The sequence below is a fragment of the Lissotriton helveticus genome, chromosome 3_1 (genome assembly GCF_964261635.1).
Source record: "Lissotriton helveticus chromosome 3_1, aLisHel1.1, whole genome shotgun sequence".
Classification (NCBI taxonomy): Eukaryota; Metazoa; Chordata; class Amphibia; order Caudata; family Salamandridae; genus Lissotriton; species Lissotriton helveticus.
In genome coordinates this window covers 300,709,719-300,731,947 of record NC_136061.1, presented here as the reverse complement: position 1 = coordinate 300,731,947, position 22,229 = coordinate 300,709,719, and the positions used below count along the sequence as shown (strand labels likewise).

Below are 22,229 nucleotides of genomic sequence, written 5' to 3'. Positions count from 1 at the left end.
AGTATCCAACACCATGAGTAGCGGGTAGTGATCTGAAATGCCACGAGGCAGATGTCTAACCTCCTTAACCATCATGGCCTGCGCCGCTGGCATCAGTACATAATCAAGCCTAGAGAGGCTGCCATGTGCCCCGGAGTGGAAGGTGTATTGTGTCTGCCCAGGGTGTAGCAAGCGCCAACAATCTACTAATCCCAAAGTGTCCATAAGCCTACTCAGCCAAGCCTTTGATCCTGGCAGGTCCCTAGGTGGATAACGATCTTCCCTCCCACAAACAACCGAATTAAAGTCACCACCCACTATCAGGAATCCTTCCGGGAGATTCAGAATTACTTTACCGATATCTTCAAATGTGGACGATTGCAGACCAGGTGGGACATAAACAGACATTAGAAGTATGGTCTTGCCCTCCCATCTGCCCACTATTACTGCATAAAGTCCCCTGTCATCATAAATCACCTCGTCAATTTCCAAGGGGAGGGAGGCTCTGATCATTACCCTCACCCCCGAGACCCGGAGGTGAAGGCCGAATGAGCGACAAGACGATAACCTCGTCTGTTCATGGCTGAGCAGGAATTTTCTATAAGGTGTGTCTCTTGTAGCAGGACCACATCTGGTGACATTCTCTTGAGTAGTTGGAGAACCACCCCTCTTTTAATTCTGTCCCCGAGACCATTGACGTTCCATGACATTAGTCTCAACCTCCTATCCCCCATCCCAATAGTGACCACCACCCCATCCCAGAGAAAGACGCATCACCAGCGGACAATAAGCAAACAATACGGCACCTTGTGTAAAACCAAATCAAACCCCAACACCCAACCCCCGCCCCCAACCAGAAAACCAAGCATCTACCCCCCTCCCTGCACCCCTGCGTCTGACCCATCAGCCACCCCAACTTGCAGTGTGCCTGTCGCCCCATTCACTAACTAGTCTACAAAAAGAAACCCCAGAGGAGGACGAGTCCCTGTCTCTCCCGCCACCTCGTAGTAGCAGCAAAACACATTTATACATACGATATGCGACCCCCAGCAGTACACTATGCAATAGTTCAGGGAACCTAGTCAATATTCCTTATTCTTGCGCCGATCCGCCGTCTTCCGTACCCCCAGAGCGGTCTGCCGGATCTCTTCTCACGGGCAGAATGTCAAGCCAGTCACTAACCACATCTGGGCGGTCAAAGAAAAAGGCCTTGTCCTCATATTCGACCCGCAACCGTGCAGGGAAGAGCATAGCGTACTTCAAATCCATGTCTCGCATCCGCCTTTTTACTCCTTGAAAGCCCAATCGTTGTTTTTGGACAGATTGAGTGACGTCCGGGTAGAAGCTCACTGTAGTATTCTCAAACTTGACGGGTCCACCCACTTTTGAGGCCTGCAAAATAGCGTCTCTATCGCGGAAGTTGAAAATCCTAGCGATAATAGGACTTGGTGGGGCACCCGGCTTCGGCCTCCCGCCCGGCACTCTGTGCTCCCGTTCCACCGCTAAGAATTTACTCAAGCCTTTGGGGGCGAGATGATTGAGGAGCAGATCTTCCACAAAAAGATCCGTTGCGGTTTCTTCCGATTTTTCAGGAATACCAATAATGCGTATGTTATTCCGCCTTGCACGACTTTCGGAATCCTCCAATCGGTGGGCGAACTGTTCGTTGGCAGTTTGCAAATTACGGACCTCCTTTTTTCAAGTCAGAAACGTCGGTAGTGAGACTGGCTGTCTTCAAATCTAGGGATTTGACCTTCTCGTTTGTTTTGTAGAGGTCCGCCCTGATTAAGGTGACATCCACAGCCACGGTATCCAACTTTAAAGCCAGAGCCTCGTATTGTTGTCCGATTGAAGTTTTCATGCCAGCAATGGCGCCCATGACGACTTGGAGGGTCAATTCCTCTGGGTCTTCAAAAGTCACATTCGCCCCTCCGGTAGTTTTAGGGATGGTACCGGGTGATCCCCTCGGCTGGGTGAATCGTTCGATACTATCCACCTGCGTCAGACTGCCCCTGCCGGTGAACTTGGTCTTCCGTCGGTCTCCGTCTTGCTTGCCCGCCATATTGGGTTCTGTGCCCCGGAGGGCCCTGTGCGACCTGTTGTCAATATCCGCACTTCATAGCCCACTAGAATTCAAATGTTCAGGTTGAGAAAGGGTTTCTCCCGGTCCGCACCAAGTACTTGCGGTAGATACACTGCAGAGTGAAGCGCCCGGCGCAGGCCGATGATCAATCTGTCGATAACACCCTCGCTCACCAGTGAGGTCTCAAAAACGAAACCGAAAGTTGACCAGGGGCATCTATCCCACTGCAGCTAGCCGTTGTTGTTCAACTACTGCCTGGGTATTGGTGCCACTTGAGCTCCATGCCCTTCCACCCCTGTGGGCCAGAAAGTTGCGATCGGTGTAATTCAGGTTCCCAATGTCCAAATCGATTTTGGAAATCAGCTAGTGCCTCTGCCGGGTCTGCACTTCAATATTCCAACCGAATAATCCGTATTCGTTTCAGTATATATGTAGGAGGCAGCGAGGGTCTCGGGAGCTCTTAGCTCACGCCGCCATCTCGGATGCTCGCGAAGCTTTTCCCCATGTACCAATCTTAACTGAAGACATTAACCCTCCAACGCATCAGGTGAAATTGTGTGCATGGCAGCCCAACAGCTGTGTTAATTAAACACAGCTCATCATTACATACCCCTCTTTGCTCGCTGACTCGCAGCATGGTACACTGTATGAATCTACTCTTAACAGTTGTCGTCTCACAAAAAGATATATGCTTTAATAATTCCAAAAATCCGATAATGTAACCAGCAATCCTCCAAACTCCCAATCTGAGATAACAGTCAAAACAATCCTGGGTGGTGCGCTGCAAACTGCTATACTTTAGAGTACAGTCCTCGTTTCTAGCATCTCAGGTGCTCCCCATGCGCAGGCAACATACAATATAGTTGGGGCAAACTTCATATGTTAACTCAGGAATATTTCACAAATCAGCAATAAAATATACGTTTCAGTCGTACCGGTTCCCTCATGTATTTCAGTGTTCAACACAGTATTGAGCAAATACTGTGGATTAGTAACAGCGTGCATCCCAGGTGTCTACGCGTCTAGCAACAGCATTCCCCCACACATACACCCCAAAACCTCAATTCATAGTCCATACAAATACAGGAGCTTGCAGCGTTTATGCAATCAAGTACACCGTCTGCTGGTTGACATCCACTTTTCCTACTGAATCCTGCGAATTCTGTAGGCCATATATCTGTTCGTCATCACTCGACATGTCTCATTGGCTGGATTTAGATGCATTCTCTTCATCGGGGAACCCCTGATCTCTGCAACTGCCTGCATGGTGTCTTGCTGTCCGCTCAGGATCAGCTCCGAGCGTGGACCCACAAGTGGCAAAGGCGGTGTCCTTATTCTCGTATACCGTTGCTCTCTCCACCAGTTGCGAAAAGGGCCTTTCAGTTTCGGTAGCCTTGTTGTGGCCATGTCCCGAGGCCCCACATTGGTGAAGGTTTCCAGCCAGTCCTCCGCCTGATGCTGATAAGGCTGGCCCGCTATTAGCACGTATTCTCAGAGATTACCCCCCACATCCCCCGATCCATGAGATAACCACTAGCGCTGGGGATACCGTGAATACACAATGGGATATAAATGCAGCATTTTGTGAATATTGCCAAGACTTGTACCAGGTCCCCCCCCCCATTGGTGGAAGACCCCTTGATGCCATTTTGAACAGGCGCACAGTTCCCACAATTTGAAAAAACAGCGCAGGACGCTCTATCTGGCACTATCACAAGGTCCGAAATCAAGGCAGCCATCAGGAGCCTCACTCAAAACAAGGACCCATGTCTGAACGACGTCCCGTCCGAATTCAATGCCACGTTTGCGGATACTCTGGTGCCACAACTAGAGAAACTGTGTAATGCTGCGCTGTTCTCGGGGTCATTGCCACCCACCATGAGACAGGCACTCTTAATGTCTCTCTCCAAACCAGCACGCCAGGCAATGTATCTTTCAGAGTTCCCCCCAACTATCTCTAATCACTACAGACTACAATCTATTCAGTAAAGTACTGGCTGGCTGCCTACTTCCATATTTACACAACCTAATCCAACCAGATCAATGTGGGTTTGTACCAGTGCAGTGCACTTCACTTAACATCAGCAGGTTTTACCATGTTATGACTGCAACCCCCAAGGAGAGAGTCCACGCAGGTTGTATCACCTTGGATCTGAGACAGGCATTCGATATGCTCATATTGGACTACATATTCCCAGCACTTGAACTATTTGGCATCCCGCCGGGTTATTTAATGTGGGTCAGGCTCCTGTACAAGGACGCCACGGCAAGGGCCTGTACAGGGCGACATATCTCGGAGGAGTACCCGGTTTGAAAAGGCACACGGCAGGGTTGCCCACTGTCTCCTCTGTTGTTTGTGCTCGCCCTGGAGCCTTAGCCCTTAGGGTACGGTTATCGGCTGTACAACCGGCCATACGTATCGGCCAAACAACACACATTATCTCCGCATACACGGATGACATCATTCTGTATGCTTAAGACCTCACCTCTCTATCACTGGCCACAGGCATTTTTTATGCTTTTGTGTTGCTTTCGGGCATCAGAATTAATGTCAGTATGTATTATGCCTTTTTTTCCGGCAAGGGGATTGCCCAGAGACGGTTCAGTTTGGCCCTCATTCTTTAAAAGTCGCAGCACATACTTTAAAATATCTGGGTATACAGATTTATCGCTCAACACCAAACCTCATTGACGTTAACCTAGGTAAGGCTATGCGCTCGCTACACTCACATGTAACCTTCTGGTCCTCCCAACTGCTATCATAGATGGGCCGAGTGGCAATTTCGAAAATGGTAGCCCTCCCCTTGCTACTGTATTTCTTAACCAATTTGCCGGTTGTGATCCCGACCCTGCTGCTTAACTACGAGCATCACTCTTTCCGTTTTGATTTGGGGAAGTGGCCACCGCAGAGTAGGACTGAATAAGCTGCAACTGGACACTGATAAAGGGGACTAGGTTACAGTGGCTCTCAGATTGGCTGTCAGGGCGTAACTTACATTACATTAAATTATTCACCTGCCGATGTGGATCGCGGACGGGTTCATACTCTGATCCTACCAGAGGCTAAGATTCCGACCGATGCTCGCTGCTTTTACGCACAGCTCTCATTTATTAGAAATAATCCACACACTACACACGTGGCTGCCTCCCTTACTCTTACACCATACCACTACTTGGGATCCTGACCCCAAATGGCCTCCTCACTAAACTGAGACTGCTTCCCTGGGCGGAAGGCGGTTTATCTAGAGTGGGAGACCTATTTCACAACAGCACATTTATGGAACACGACAATTTTGTCTGGAGCAAAGGAGTCACGGATGCATTAGATTTACTACATGCCACACTTCTGCAATATGTAAAGAAACATTGGTCCCCCCACAGGGAGAAACCTCCCCACCATGAAATGGTCTTCATAACCTACCTGATAGTGAAAGGCCGACACCTCACCAACTGGCTTTACAGAGGCATTACTAACCAAACTATAATTTCACAGAATGTTTTAAGCAACAAATGCAACGAAGACTTGGGTACAGACATGATGTATGGGGACTGGAGCAGGTCCTTGGCATACCCTTTGAGAATCCCACGGAATGCCAAATTCGACTTCATTCAATACATGTTTTTGCAGATGGCATATCTCACCCTGCACCGACTGCAGCATATCTTCCCAGCCACACAGCACTGCTGTCCTAGATGTAAAATATAAGATGCTAACCTGCTATGTATGTTATGTCAATGCACCGTGATTATGTCTTACTGGTTAGAATTGTTATCACTGATATCAGCTACGGTTGGTGTCCCCATTCCGCGTACTCATGCAGTATTCCTTTTGGGATTGATGCGGCTCCATAAGGCGCAGAAAGAACAACTTTGCTTTATAGACTTGCCTCTACTCCTGACTAAGCAATCCATTACGATGAGGTGGAGGTCGGCTGGTCCCCCACAGCTTCATGGCTGGCATTGGGTAGTGGTGTAATGAAGCGGGTCGGAGAGTGCTGCTATCCGCCTGGAGGAAGACCTGGGTTTCTGAACAAAAAATATCTCTTTAGACTGTGTCAGTATCCTGGAGTCGTTGAAGGCTCTGGCCCCGCTGCCATTGCATGTAGCTCGAAATTAGCACCTGGCTTATTATATACAGCATCGCCGTATGATCCCCTCCCCACTCGCCACCCCGCTCCCGCCTCCCAGCTGCTCCTCCCTCGCTCCGCCCCCGCCACTATCTACTTATGACAGATGCATTTACGCGCAGCGTTCACGCGCAGCGGGCGCGCCAAAGGTAAGCCCGTCTACGTCCATCCGCTCCTTGACCGCGCCTAGCGGAAAAACCCCTGGCCCCCGCAAAAACCACTCCACCCGCCTAACGTACGATGTCGCAACCCTCTCTGCACTTAACACCGGCCGACTCCCCGACTGCCACCAAGCCGCCCCAGGATGCACCCATGGACCCTTCACCTGCCAATCCTGCAAGTTCTGCTGCATCAGGACCCACACTGAAACCACTACCGCCAAACAGAGCCCAAACAACAACCACCTAAAGTGGATCCTGCTCAACACGCGCTCGGTCCCCAAACACGCCATTGAACTATGGAACCTACTCAACACCACATCACCGGACGTCGCCTTTCTTACAGAAACCTGGATGAATGCCTCATCAGCGCCCGACATCGCCGTAGCCATCCCGGACGGATACAAGATCATCCGAAAGGACCGCATCAACCAAACAGGAGGAGGCATCGCCATCGTCCACAAGAACACCATCCGCATCACGACCAGCTCCGACGACGCCCGAACAGCTTCCGAACACCTTCACTTCCAGATACACACCGACCCCAAGACCACACAGAGGCACCCTCATCTACAGACCACCAGGACCCCGCACACAATTCAGCGAAGACATCACCGACTTTATCAGCCCACACGCCCTCCCCTCCGAGGACTACATTCTCCTAGGGGACCTCAACTTCCACCTGTAGAAGAACAACGACAGCAACATCACCACCCTTCTGGACAACCTCGCTAATCTCGGACTCAAACAACTGGTAAACACCCCCACCCACCACGCCGGACACACGCTGGACCCAATCGTCTCCTGCAGCAAGCACGTTTCCTTCAACCACGCCACAGGACTCCACTGGACAGACCACAGCTGCGTCCACTTCAACTTTAGAAAGACCACGACCCACCACCACCCACAACAAGTCCCCCGCAGAAACTGGAACATAATTACCACCGACCAACTCACCACATCGCTAAACCAAAACCCTCCCGCCAAATCATCGGACCCAAATCAAGCAGCCGTCAATCTCGCACAATGGATCACCCACTGCGCTGACGAATTAGCACCCCTGAAAAACCATCACAACAACAAAGGTAGCAAAAAAGCCTCCTGGTTCAATGACAACCTCAAGAACTCCAAAAAGAACTGCTGCACCCTCGAGAAAACGTGGCGAAAAAACCCAACCACAGACAACATGACCGCCCTCAATGACGCCACCCGCAAAGACCACCAGCTGATCCGATCCTCCAAAAAATCAGCATTCAAGGATCGAATCGACAACAGCGCCCACAACAGCAAGGAACTCTTCAGCATCGTCAAAGAGTTTACCAATCCCAGCGCCGTCTCCAACGACATCACTCCCTCTCAAGACCTATGCGACTCACAAGCATCATTCTTCCACAGCAAAATCGCTGACATACATAACATCTTCGGCGACCAGTCCACCCCCCTTACTACCGAACTGAAGCCCCCCACCACCACCCTTTGCACCTGGAACCCGATCAGCACCGAAGACACCATCCGCTTGATGAACTCCATACACTCCGGATCACCAACCGACCCATGCCCCCACCACATCTTCAACAAGGCTGACTCCATCATAGCACCCCATCTCGGGGATATCATCAACTACTCCCTCAACACCGCCACCTTCCAGGAAAGCTGGAAACATGCCGAACTCAGTGCCCTACTAAAGAAACCTACAGCAGACCCCACTGAACTTAAGAACTACCGCCCCATCTCGCTCCTCTCTTTCCCTGCCAAAGTCATAGAGAAGACCGTCAACAGTCAGCTCGCCGCCTTCCTCGAGTCCAACGGCTCCCTCGACCCCTCTCAGTCTGGCTTCCGAGCCAAACACAGCACCGAGACTGCCCTCATCGCAGCCACAGAGGACATCAGAACACTACTCGACAATGGGGAAACAGCTGCCCTCATCCTCCTGGACCTCTCCGCAGCGTTTGACACGGTCTGTCATAGCACCCTAGTACAACGCCTCAGTAACGCTGTGATACAAGGAAAAGCATTGGATTGGATCATCTCTTTCCTCGCCGGAAGAACCCAAAGAGTCCGCCTCCCCCCTTTCAGGTCAGAGGCCACCGAAGTCATCTGCGGCGTACCACAAGGATCATCGCTCAGCCCCACCCTCTTCAACGTCTACATGAGCCCCCTCACATCCATCGCACGCCAACACAACCTCAACATCATCTTCTACGCTGACGACACACAGCTGATCCTCTCCCTCACCAAAGACCCAAACATCGCCAAAACCAACCTACACGTTCACAGCTATACACTAACCGCACCGAACATAAACATTTAAAAGTATATTGATCTTTTATAGGGCATTAAGAAGGAGAAGGTAGTCCCACTTTCCAAAGAGAGTGGTCTGAAAACCGAACAGTTATTGCAAAAAGAAGAGACTGCAGGAGCAGAGCAAAGTGTTGTCCAAAACAGAGAGACAGGAAAGAGCCTAGTTCGAGGAATCGATGGCACAGAATGCATTGCAGCAAAAGAGATGGTCCGCCTATACCAAGAGAGTGCTGATTTTAAAAAAAAGTAAGTTAAGTAACGTCTGTTAATAATATAGCTATATATTATATAAATGTTAGTTTGTGACAGTGACTAGTACTTGGATGTGTACACAAATCAAAACCTGCAACTAAAATAATAATAGTTTTTTACAGGGGAATGTATGCAACAGAATCTATAGTGATCTTGAATTATGTTATAAATATGTAGCTTCCGTCCTAAGCTGGAAAAAAAATTAAAGCACGCTTCGAATTTTTATTTCCATTGTGTTTATGTTGTTCTGAGTTTTGAGATTTGGAGATAATGTTAATAAGTACCAGGGGCCATATTCACAAGGTGGTTTATCTCCGCTTTTATGGCTTTAAAAAGCCAAGAAAGCGGAGATAAAATTATCTCCCTAACACCAGTTAGCGACAGCTAATAGGAGATAGCGACCATCTTGGACCCCGCTTTGCATGTCAGTGATATTTATCACTAATGACATGCAAAGTGGGCGTGCCAAGATGTTAGCGACTGGAAACAGTCGCTAACATCGCTATCTCCTATTACCAACTTTTTGAGATATTAGCGCAAAGCAAGGAATATCTCCAAAAGCGAACACCTGCCCAGGAGCAGTTCTTAGCCATGTTATCCAATGGGAGTTTGATAACATGGCTAAGAGCATTAGCTCGGTAATGCATGAATACCAAGGTTTATCTGCGATAAAAATCGCCGCCGCCCGGCGATACATTTTTTGTCTCTAACCAAGCAATAGCGATAATTATCGCTATTGCTTGTGAATATGCCCCTCAATGCTTGGAAAAGTGATGTAAAAGATGGATATTGTATTTTAAAAATGTTATAGTCACTGTAGTAAATGTGTTCTCAAAATATATTTGCATCAACAGGTCACTATATCCCAAAGAAAAAAAACTAGAATGGATAGAGTGCGAAAAGTGCAAACAGTGGTTACATTCAGACTGTGCAGATGTGCCAATTACAGAACAGTTTGTTGACACTCCATTTTATTGTGGATGCCACAAAAAATTTCCAATCGCATTGGACAGGTAAATATACAGTTTAATATTGAATATATGTATTTATTTAACCTGCTTATTGAAATTGAAGGTGCAAAACTATAAGTCACAGTAAACTTGGATTATAGAAAAGGTAGTTTGTACTGCATACCTACACATTTATATTTAAGGAATGATTCAAGTGATATCTTTACTGTTCCTATTACCATTTTTGCATGGTGAAATCCATAATAAATGATTAGGTGTAGATATATCTTCCTATATAATTGAACAATACATTGAAGGAAAATATGAGCAATGGAAACTTTGGAAAAGTAAGTAGTGATACTTGAAATTCCCACATTTGAAGTACAATCGAAGTCACCAGTTGAGGTTAAAGAAGAAACATTATGATTAATAGTTGAGGTTTAGAGGTACGATGTTCTGCTAAAAGTAAAACATGCAAGAAGTTGAGGTTAAAACCTGTTAGGTAGGACAATTGCTACATTTAAACAAACTTAAATGTTTGCACATAAATTATTTGACATTCAGCAGCATTCGAGAATTACTCACATGAATCTATAAGTGACATCATTTGTATTGTGTATTCTTAGAAATCTTCTTAGCTTTTAGAAACGTTAGTCAAGACTTCACAATAAACAAGTCTTTATGAGATGATTTATTTTCCTTTTATAAAAAACAGAGCACTATGTAATTCACAAGAAAATATTATATTTAAATTTTGTCACATAATTATTGAATTTGTGGTTAAGAAATGCACAAGAAGAAATTCAAAAATTCTGAATCTGTTGAAGGCATTGATTGTAATGATGTTGAATTTTTAAAATATGGTCATAATTGAAAATATTAAAAAAAGATTTTATGGGATAGGCATTATTGTTTTAAAAATAATACTGAATAAGTATTACTGTAAAAAGACTCATACATAGACATTAATTATATTCAATGGTTATGTTTTTCAAAATAAAAGGTTAAATTGTCAGACAATCGATTAATATGAAATTATTAATTTGTAGGCTTAAAAAAACCTTGGAAGACAGAAGCATCGTGAATTTACTTACTGATGATGAGATAAAGGCTCGTATAAAATAATGAGTATTTCTATGATTTTTACATTTTGTGCGTTGAAAACATGTATTCATTAACACCAATGTACTGAAGGGAAATACCTTCAGCAACTAAATGTATTATGTTCAAGAGCCATGACAGAAAGGAAGGTGGCATGTTGTTTGAAAATTTGTAAAAAGGTTGAAAAAACTTATCTTTATTCATTTCTATCTTCTCTGAAAAAAATGTTTTTATTACTTACTTTATTAAGTATTTATGTACCTTCTAGTGATATAGCAACTTTAAAAAAAAAAAATGTTTACTTAATGACATAGTTTGGTCATATGCATTTTTAAATTAGTTGACTGTGTTCTCTGAATTTAATATACTAAAACTCATGGTCAGGCTTCAAAATGAGACCCTGGCGATAATTATTAGCAGAACATGTGGATAAGGGTAAGTATAGAGCAATGTAATTGATTATTAAAATAAATCGAGGCCTGAGATAATTGAAGAAAAAATTAGTAACTAAATAAGGAAAAAATGTGAAGTACTTTGGTGAATATCATAAAAGAGCATGTTTTTGACTCATGAAGTAATAAAAAAAATGTACTACAAGACCCAGAGTTTTAAAGGTTTGATGCAAGCCCATGGTCACAAATTACACGTCTATTTAAAAACAATATTTAGTAATATTACTATCGTACTAATAACAATCTATAAAATGTTATTTACAAACATAATTGTCGACTGTAACCTAACCTATTTTTTCCTCTGGGAAGGTCTCTGTCCAACTGCGGAGTATCTGCATACATTGGTTTAAGTTAATTATAGTAAATATGTTGGATTTTGAGGGTAGGGGCAGGACAATAGTGAAAACTTTTGATTAAAGTAAATGGGTTTGGGGAATTATTCTTGATTTACTGGGATTAAAGAATGTGAGTCATGTGGTTAGGAACCCACAAAACAGTAAGACTATTTCTATTAAAATAATCATTTATGTAGTTAGTAAGGCAAAAATAAACTCCAAAACAGTAGAGAATCAGTCAATATAAGAGATGAAATAAGCCTAGAACCGCCCATGTTCAAGGATAAGGATAATGCAACTCCCTCTCACACAAAAGAAAGGTGAAATGAACATAGATTAAACTACCTTTAAAAATAACTTGCATTAGGATAAACTACAATAAACAGTTGCAAATGTAAATAATTTAGATTTATTTTGAAGTTCGTCATGTAAAAATTGTTCTTTCGTATATAATTATAAAATATGGTATTATTTAATTTCATGTACAAATTAATGTGACAGTAAATATTATTAAAGTCAAATTAAATTAATTATGTTAATTCTATACATTCTCTTTACTAACTATTAAAACACAAAAAAAATTCTTCAACATTAGGTGAGAATTTTTTTTTCATTTAAATTTCCATACAATTATTTCAATATATTTATGATTAAAATATTATTATAGAGATATATTAATGGTCAAATCTGATGTGAGAATTGAACATGGCTCTCTAGGAGTAGTTAATTTGGTGTATTTTAGAAGTTGGTTTACAAGTTGGTTTATGGCATGGTAATGGTATGTGAAATGTACATGGAGTAACCACATTCATAAGCAAGGTAAGTCAATAACACACTGTTGAATTAACCTGTACTTAAGCTCAGATGGCTTGACATTGAGATGTTAGTCTTAACATAAAGTGAACCACCCATAACAGACACATAGACTTTTTGTGCCACATTTAAACAGATTTCTTATATAAATATTTATTGCTTTATACGTCAGGATAGGTTTATGGGTGGTTTATGTGAAGACACCTTGTTTACCTCTGCACAAAGACAAGCTTAAAAGCAAAGGAGATGCAATTGTAACCTTTTGTCAAGCAAGTCATAATTTAACTAGTGTGTTACAAAAATTTCTTTCTAAGCTTATATATAATTGAATGTAATTAATGCAGCCACTATTTCAGTGGCAAATGTGTATAACCATTCAAGACATGTTAGAATTAGATATTTGGAGCAAGTGGAACAGAAATTAAAAGCTCATAATAAATAGTTGGTGGAGCTAGGACAGGTACTAGGGTAAGCCTAGAAAGGAAGAGCAAACAACAAAGGTAGAAGTTATAATATGGCTAGGGCTAGATAAAGCTGAAAGTCGTTCAGCAAAGATGGGAGAGACAGGTATGTTGAGAACAGACACAAGCTAGTATGTTACCTTGTAAGTATTGCATAGGCAGTTTTGGAATGTGGAGCCCATGGCTGAATCAGGGTATAAATGATACTCATTAGGTGAAGTTGTTAAAAGAGCAGATAGCAGAGCAGTCACCATCATCATTATGAGAGATAAGGGAATAAGATAGATACTAACCGATCAATGTATAAGTATATGATAATGAGGTGGATAAATGACCTAAACATATTTGAGGCACTATGTAGGTAGCATTTGTAAGACAAAAAAGAGAATGATCATGAATACATTTCAGTACTGGTCGTTAATACCCGCAGAGTTTTGATAAGACTTGTTAAGCCATCAGTATAGTGATAGAATAAGAAGGTATGACCCATGAAATAGGGTTAGTCAGAAGATATGAGAATGAAAGTTACTCACTCAGAAACTCAAACTGGGACAAGAGGTCAACAAGATAATTTATGCATAATTTTAGAAAGCAATAGCTGGGGGGAAAGCAGTAGCTAGGAAAAAAGTAACTTAAGATATTAAATAAATTCAACTAAGCTGGTGTACCCCAAAAAAATATTATTAGGAGCCTATTCTTAATCCATATCGGTGATGGTTAGCTAAAAGCTTTACATCTTTGGTGTACATTTCTCCTAGAAGACTTTGATTATTTGTTTATAATACAATTTTTATATTACATTAATTTTGTGAATTTGTACTGCAAGTTTATGATATTACTATATGGTAAACGGAACATTAATGAAATTTTGAATAAAATATGCATTTTTAATCAAAAATAATAGTGTTAAAAATGTAACATTTGTAGGTCCACTGATTTTGAATTTTATTCCACAAGTTGGACATATGAAATTGTAGGGTGCATCAACTGTCATACAGTGTAAATGTATGAGAAATTTGAGATATTACTAAATGATTCTATTACGTTATGTAATCATTAATATAGTAACATACCATGCAGGATGTCTACAAATAGCAACATTTTTAAATTGTAATTAGTATCTGGGTGCCTGGTGAAATTTCATTGATATTCCTTCAACACAGCTTATATAAGCAGTTACTAACTTAGATTGAGTTACAACAAATTTAATATGTATATATTAAACATAAAAGTGACTCCTACTTAACAGAAAATATAAAGGAGACAATTGGAATATAGTTGCGACCTCCTTGGCTGAGGAGTGGGTGGGGTAAAATTAAACTTACATTTCCACCGTCCGGGTCCAGCATATTCTCTGCTCCTGACCCTGGCAGTAACATGAACCAAAAGCAGGCAGTCAGAGTCCCTTCAATAAAGCAATCATAGTACTCCAAGCAGCATTTTGATTGTTGCAGATGCCGCCAAGCCAGCGGCTTATGGGGAGGCCATGTTCTACATGCTGCCTTGCAGCATGCATGGAGCAGGACAGAGTGTGCATGACTAGTTTGGGTAGCCCCAGGGGGCTGAAAAAACAGTCTTTGCACATTAAGTAGTGCTCAGGCACACCTCTCCTCCCCTTCCTTTTGCAGAGCCCGCTCCGCCCACCCACCCGCAGGCAAAAAAACATAAATTGATAATAAAACAAAGCTATTACCATTTTATGTTTCTGCTTCTAGAACTGTGTGAAAGCAGTAAGGCAACACTACTCCTCCCTAGTAGAGGAAGAGGAGCTCCCTCTGTTAAAGTAAGCATACATTTTCATCAGGACTGATACACAAAACCTTTGATATGATTATATGTAAAATGTTTCTGCAAAATACCTGGTTTACTCTTTAGTTACATGTATAAGTTGTCTTACTCCTAACGTACTCCATGTGTGTGAAAGTCAAGAGTAACTTAGTTCTTTATTTTTTGAGCTTGTGCTCATATTAAAGAAAGTTGATTCTTTACAAGTCTTTTCAATAAGTACAATGAAGTAGAGCTGACTGTATTTATAATGTATAGTTGGTTAGTTAAAGACAGCTGACAACAAAACTTTTGGACATTCGCAGCTACTTGCCAAATGATAATACGGTCAAATTTGAGAAACATTGATTTGTCTAATTGTTGATTTGTGTTTTATCGTTAATAGGAACATGCAAACAATATTATAAAGGGTAAAAAGAAATCAAATCGAATGTTCCTTTTCTCAAACCCTACATTTATGCCGAAATTAAAACAAGAATTAAATAGGAGGATGACAATATTCAATGAAAATGATGTGAGTAAAATATTATCTTTATCAACCACACTTTGTAATTGAATTATTATATGAAACGACGTCGCTAATACCAATACTATAACTATTTTGTATTGCAGGCAAGAAGTCTAACGGAACAAATTAAGAAAGTTCTACATTTTTCACTAATTAGCCGAAAAACATCACTCATGATTGATGTGTTATTACCAGAGGTGAGAGTTTTCGGTAATGAAATGATCACTGCTTTTCTAAATTGTGTTTTTAATAAAAGAAACAAATAATTTAAAACTGTGTTTAAAACTTATTTGTTGTTAAGTATAGGAAATATCATTAAATGCATCTAAAATGCAAATAAAAAGTAGTTACATTGTTAGCCCACACAAATGACAAATCTGAGGTGAAGAAGTTGATTTTAAGATGGGAAACGTTAGATTTTATAGCACCTTATGAAATGCAGACGTGTGAATTAAATAACACATTAACATGTGGATTGAATTGCACCTTCATAAGCATTGTTCAAATTGTGTATATTTTTATTTACTGACAGAAATGTCATAAAATCTACATAAGAAAGTAAGATTAATACAACGAGAAGATATGAATGACTGAAGATGATATAATGGAGAACGGGACCGCCCGCCATAAGGGCGGGGGTCCAGTTGGGGGAATTAGGATGTGCCCGCCGCAGTGGCGGGCACACCCTTCAATTGTGCCCGCCACAGTGGCGGGCACACCCTTCAATTTTAGCATTGTGGCGGAAGGCCTAGCCTGCTCGGGAAGAAGGGGCAGAACTTTACGCAACATGCAAAGCAGCATCATGCACGTGGACGTGGTCTTGTTCACGTGCATGTCCAGCTGCAAATTGGGGCCGAATATAACCCCCAGGTTGCGAGCCGACTCGGCGGCTGACACAGTCTCGGGGAACAACGGGGGCCAGAAGTTCGCCGGGAGAACACGAGGAACCCGGTCCGAGGAGCAGTACAGTACCTCAGTCTTGGTACTGTTAAACTGCAACGAGTTAGAACTGAGCCAGTCAGCTGTGGCTGACATGCATCGATGGAAAGTCTCCAGTGGGACCGCGTTCTTCCCTTCCAGCGAAAAGACCAACTGGATATCAATCACATAATTAAATGCAGAGATACCAAATGATTTAATTAGTTGGACCAGAGGGCGGAGGTAAAGGTTAAAGAGTATAGGGCTGATGGCCGAGCCCTGTGGCACCCCCTGCCCCACTCTCCGCACCTCCAAGCTGAAAGGTGGTAACGCCACCACCTGCTGCCGGTTGTCCAAGTAAGAGACCAACCAGTCCCTTGCACTTGCCGTGACCCTACACTCCTCCAGCCTCCTGATAAGGGTAGGATGGCTGACCGTGTCGAACGCGGACGACATGTCGAGCAGCACCAAAAAGGCTGCCCGACCACTGTCGACCCGCGACCGCAAGTTGTCAAGCACGGTCACCAGCGCGGATTCCGTCCCATGTGCTGGGCGAAAGCCAAACTGTGCCTCATCAAACCAGATGTTTTCTTCCAGGAAGCCAGACAAGGAGCGGGTCACTAACTTCTCCATGATCTTAATGGGGAAGGGAAGCAAGGAAATGGGTCGGTAATTAGACAAGCAGGCGGGGTCCAAGGTGGATTTCTTAAGGAGAGGTGATACCACTGCCAGTTTCCAGCACTCCGGGACCGTTGCAGTATCAAACGACTGGAGACAGATGGAGTACAAGGGCTGGAAAAGTTCGTCCTGAAACACCTTCCAAAATTTAGGAGGGAGTGGATCAAGCCAGATGACACCGTCTGTGCCAGACTACAGAACTCCTCAAAGGAGGGGATGGGAAAGCAGCTCAGCTGGGGTCGACTGGACACAACGTCCGGAGCTCCCAAGCTGAGAGCAAGACCCCTCAGCTAGGGTCGACTGGACGACACATCCGGAACTCCCAAACTGAGGGCAGGGCCACTCAGCCGGGGTCGACTGGGTGGTACGTCCGGAGCTCCCAAACTGAGGGCAGGGCTACCCGGCTGGGGTCGACTGGGAGACAAGTCCGGAGCTCCCAAACTGAGAGCAGGACCACACAGCTGGGGTCGACTGGGCGAGCCGTCTGGAGCCTCCGAACCGGGGGAGGAAGGTACTGGGCTCTGTAAACCTTCCAAGATCTTAACGATCTTCTCCTCGAAGGCACAGGCCAGGGAGTCGCACAAGACCTGCGACGCAGGAACATTATTGACCGCGCATGAAGGATGAGTCAGGTCCCTAACGATTTTAAACAGTGCCTGCGACTTGTTGGAAGCCTGATTCAAGGTGGCTTCCAGATAGGACGCCTTAGCCACCTTAATCTGTGTCTTATATTCCTGCAGGGACTGCCTAAAGATAGCCTTCGCCGAGTCAGAATACTGCTTCCTCCACGCCCTTTCGGCGCATTTGCAGCTAAGGTTTAACTGCCGCAGGGCGTCCGTATACCAGGGGCTCGCCCGATTCAGCCTGCCCCTTGACCTACGGAGTGGCGCTACCTTGCCCAAAGAGTTTGAGATGGACTGACACAAGGTGGTATAGCTCTCTTCCACCGAGTCACTCAAACTGAAGTTGCCCGGTAGTAGTCTGGGCAGAGGCGAGGCTTTTAGGAGTCGAGACAAAGGTCTGCCCAACTTAGCCTGTCTAGATCCAGCCTCCACCGAGGAGTGATCCCCCAAATAGAGGGAGAAACCAACCAGCGAGTGATCCGTCCAGTATTGACACAAGATGTCATCCACAGACACAAGTTGGGTGTCTGCGAAAACTAGGTCCAGAACGTGGCCCTTCCGATGTGTGGCTGACCGGACCAGCTGTTGCAGCTGGATGTCATTGCAGGCTTGGCACAGAGTGGAAAGCGCACTGTCCAGCGGGCCACCCGACCACAGGTTAAAATCCCCTAAGACCACTAGCTTAGAGTGGGTGTTAGAGAGGTCGTAAATCAGGTCAATGAAGTCAGGGAGGGAAGGTACATTGCCAGGCGGACGGTAGCACAAAACGCCCGAGCAAAAAGTCTTCTCGTGATTTTTAAGAGAAAACCCCATCAATTCAAAGCCCGACACCTCTCTAATCTTAAACTGGGAGAGAGCTAGCGTGTCTCTATAAATTAATCCAATCCCACCACCCCGGTTCTTCACACGAGGGGTATGGTTGATTTTAAACCCTGGAGGGTAGGCCAAAAACCCAGTTCAGCCTCACAGTCCTCCCGCGTCCAGGTTTCAGTTAGAACCAGAACATCGAGCCCCGCGGACTCGATGAGGAAGGCGATCACCGTGTGGTGCTTACAAAGGGACCGGACATTAAGCAGCCCACAGGAGAGGTGACAAGACATCTGAGAGGTGAATCTACATCTGAGATTACTTTTTATGCATGTATGCTGTCATTGAGCATGGGGCTGTGAAAAAATGCCTTGAAATTTAAGAGGGATAAAACACATCTTCTGACTTAGAACCTTTGTCAATAACTGAAAATAGTAATTGATGTGCTTCTAATTTGAAATGGGCTTGTACACTGGCACTTAATCTGATATAGCACTGTCTTTCTTCATTAAATTTTAGTTGACTTTCTAAAAGCAAGTAAATTTAAATTTAGTGTCCTGTTTTTTCTTTTTGGGTTGCAAACCTGGGTATGAAACATAGTGCTACCATTCTTTCTCGGGTAAAGTAATGCAATGCACTATATTTTTGGCTTCTTTCTTAAATGTTTGGCCCTGTTTGCAACATGTTCAGAAAAGGGCAGTTAAGATTCCACTTGCTGTAAATTGACACAACACGGTCACCCAGACATAGTCCACAGTTTACACTGTCTAGCATTAACTAAGATAAAATCCAAACCGATCTTTAATATCTGCTGATGCCCTGTTACTGGATGTTCCTCAAATTAAGTTTGCGCGTAAGGGAAGGAGATCATTAGCTTTTCACAACCAACGAGGTATGTAAGACCATTGCACCTGCAGGTTGAGCACAATAACCTACAAATACTTAAGTTTCCGAAAACTGGTATGTTCAAAAAAGTAGTTGTGTCTATAGTCCAAGGCATTCTTTATTGTATATATTTTGTACAAAAAAGTTTTTCTCTACTAAAAAGGCACAAGCATCTTTCTGAAAAATGTCAAAGTAAAGATTATATACTTTCATTTGTATTGACAGGTAATTAGTACTAAATTGATGCAAAGAGGTTACATTGATATGTAATATTTTGCAAATATTTATTTAAACCAATTTTTATAAGGTTAACTTACCTGTTCCCACCCTAAATCCCAGGGATACTAATTTGCATTAGCTATACGGCAAATGCCAAGCCACTCCTTTGACTTTAAAAAGTGTGAAAACTTCCCACAGTGCAGAAAAAACGGACTTTCATGACCTTTTGTGATTAATGACATTTTTGTTGGTATTATGTTTACAATGGCATAATAAAGTTTAATACAGCTTAAATAAAGGCTTCCCAAAAGTAATTATTGGATAATGGAAGCTTTAAATGCCACATTGTTAGTAATCATGCTATATCTGTGGCCATTTCTATCATATTTATGACTATTCTTGGAATAATAATGTCTATGACTGACATGTTGTGAAGGATCTTATCATTATGATGGACATCCATTGAAAAGTTGTGTACCTGACAAAACAGTGGGCTTCCTTGAATAAAGTAGTCATCTTGAGCATTATTGAATAAAAATCTGGCATGTGAAAAACTAAACCTGGTCAGGCCAAGCAGAAAGTTTTAATGAGATTAGTTCGCATTATGAGAATCACAAGCGGGCAAATAGGGGTTATACTTGAAAAATGTTTTTGAATTAAAAATGTAGTTTACTTTTATGCCAAAACATTATTTAATTTGAGTGTGTTTAACCGTTATAAGATGTTCATATTAAAAAAGAAATATAATGCATTGTTATTGAAAGGGATGAAACTATGAGTTGGTGTTTAGCCATCTTCTGTGATCAAGTGGCCAAAATGAATATTTGGGCACGTGGTGCATGAAAATGTGGTTATACACTTATGAGGATATTGGGAAAGTTTCCAAAAACATAAATGGACACAAATTAGTAAACCCTTCTCTTTACAAGACATACCTTAGAATTTGTGATTATTATGAAAACTGCCAATAATTCATTACATGTCACCTAAATAACATTTCATCTAAAACATATATCATTGCATAAAATAATATAAATTAAAATGTGCTATTTAACAGTGTATGCACATTAACCTGAAAGTATGTAGGGTTTGACTATTTAGCCAAAGATGGTAAAACATTGAAAATTAAAATAACCAGGCATTTTCCATTCACAAACACAATAGGCAAACAGATATCCTTGTATGTTTAAATTGGGTGTAATCAGACAACTTGTAACATGTTCAAAACTTTAGGTAGGAAGGGTAATACTAAATATAGAAATGATGAAAGACAACAAAAGATAAGCAATATTTAAAATCTGAAATAGTTGTACATTTAAATGTGTCTTTTCGTATAACATGAAATAAAAATGTTTGCAAGAAAAGAATAAAAATTAAGAAGCTTATCTTATTAGAAAAAGCTAATTTACAACATTTATTTTGCATCAAAGTTTTGAAAAGAGAAAATAAGTGTACACACTTAACACCTGCTAATTAATACATCTTAAAAATGTATAGTACTAAAAAATAAAATAAAATAGGAATGTAATTATTGTATTGAATGTTTATATGGTACGATTACTTTCCATGTAAGCTTTAAAGCTAAAAGTATGTTGCTTTAAAAGTCAATTTTTTCTCTTTGCAGATGACAATCAAAATTCTACAAAAACATGAAGATTTAAATAGATATGAAGCAGAACTTGTACTGATGAGAGGGGACTTCCTAGACTCCAATGAGGATGAAGTAGATGATGTTGAGACATTGAAAAAATTGAAAATGGGCGCACTGAAATACATTTTTTGAATGATTGTCTTGTTTATTAAATTGAACATTTTAATTGTATGTTTTTGTCAAATGGAGTAAAGTATTACATGTAACTTTCATAAAAATTTTTTTTTAAAAATATTTATTTACTAAAATAAAATATGTATAACTGTTTACTGAGGTTCAATTATAAATAAAAGCTTAAAAAGTTGAGTTTTTTTTAGTAATGAGATAAAAATACTATGAAGATATTGTCTGTGATGCCTATTGTGATTATGCTTCATTTCAAAATAGAATATTTATAAACAATTGAAACAAAGAACTTGTAATCATAAACAATAAGAATTGTGTTGTACAACATTTTTGATTTGATGAACATAGAAATTAAAATGAATACCAGATTGTGCAATGTTATCATTAGGATTCTACATCAACTACAATTTCATGTTATTACTAATTGAAAATGCTATTAATCTAGAATGCACTGAATTGCTGTGTATATTTGTTCAAAAAAGCTGGCAAATAAACCTAATGTCTGTCAAAATTAAAAAGAACAACAAATGTAGTGGACTTTATGGAAATAAACAGTTCAGTGTAAAAAAAGAACCTGTGATTTATCTTCAGGAGTTTTACATCTTTTGCTTTACATATACCCAAAGTCTTACCATATCGGTTACTGTTGGGTGTACTACTCTATACGTTAAACATGCCTCACAGTTAAGATGAGCCTGTGCTCCTATTTTCAATATGATGAAATTGATTGATTTTATTTTGGCATATTTAACCTTACTTCTAAGCCCCTTGTGTTGTGCACAAATTGTACACAAGGTCTTCAAGTTAAATGTCACTGTTGGACTGCAGCACCGTGTGTCCCATCCACTAACCTTATGGTATAAAAAAGAAAATGTGTGACTACCTGTAGAAAAGTGCATTAGAAAATATTATGGCTGGGGAGCCTTACCAAATCATGTTATATTTATATCCCAAAGATGGTCCTTGAATTCACAGTAATACTTATTTTTCTCGGTCCTATGAAGTGAGTGGCTAGAA

General features: G+C 42.1%; 1 long non-coding RNA gene across 1 annotated transcript; it reads left to right on the top strand.

Moving 5' to 3' along the window:
* Positions 1-15,183: 15,183 nt before the first annotated feature.
* On the top strand, positions 15,184-21,195 carry LOC144824517 (uncharacterized). The gene is made up of 3 exons (XR_013608994.1): positions 15,184-15,311; positions 15,410-15,502; positions 21,060-21,195. It is a non-coding gene; the product is annotated as an uncharacterized LOC144824517 (long non-coding RNA).
* Positions 21,196-22,229: the final 1,034 nt, after the last annotated feature.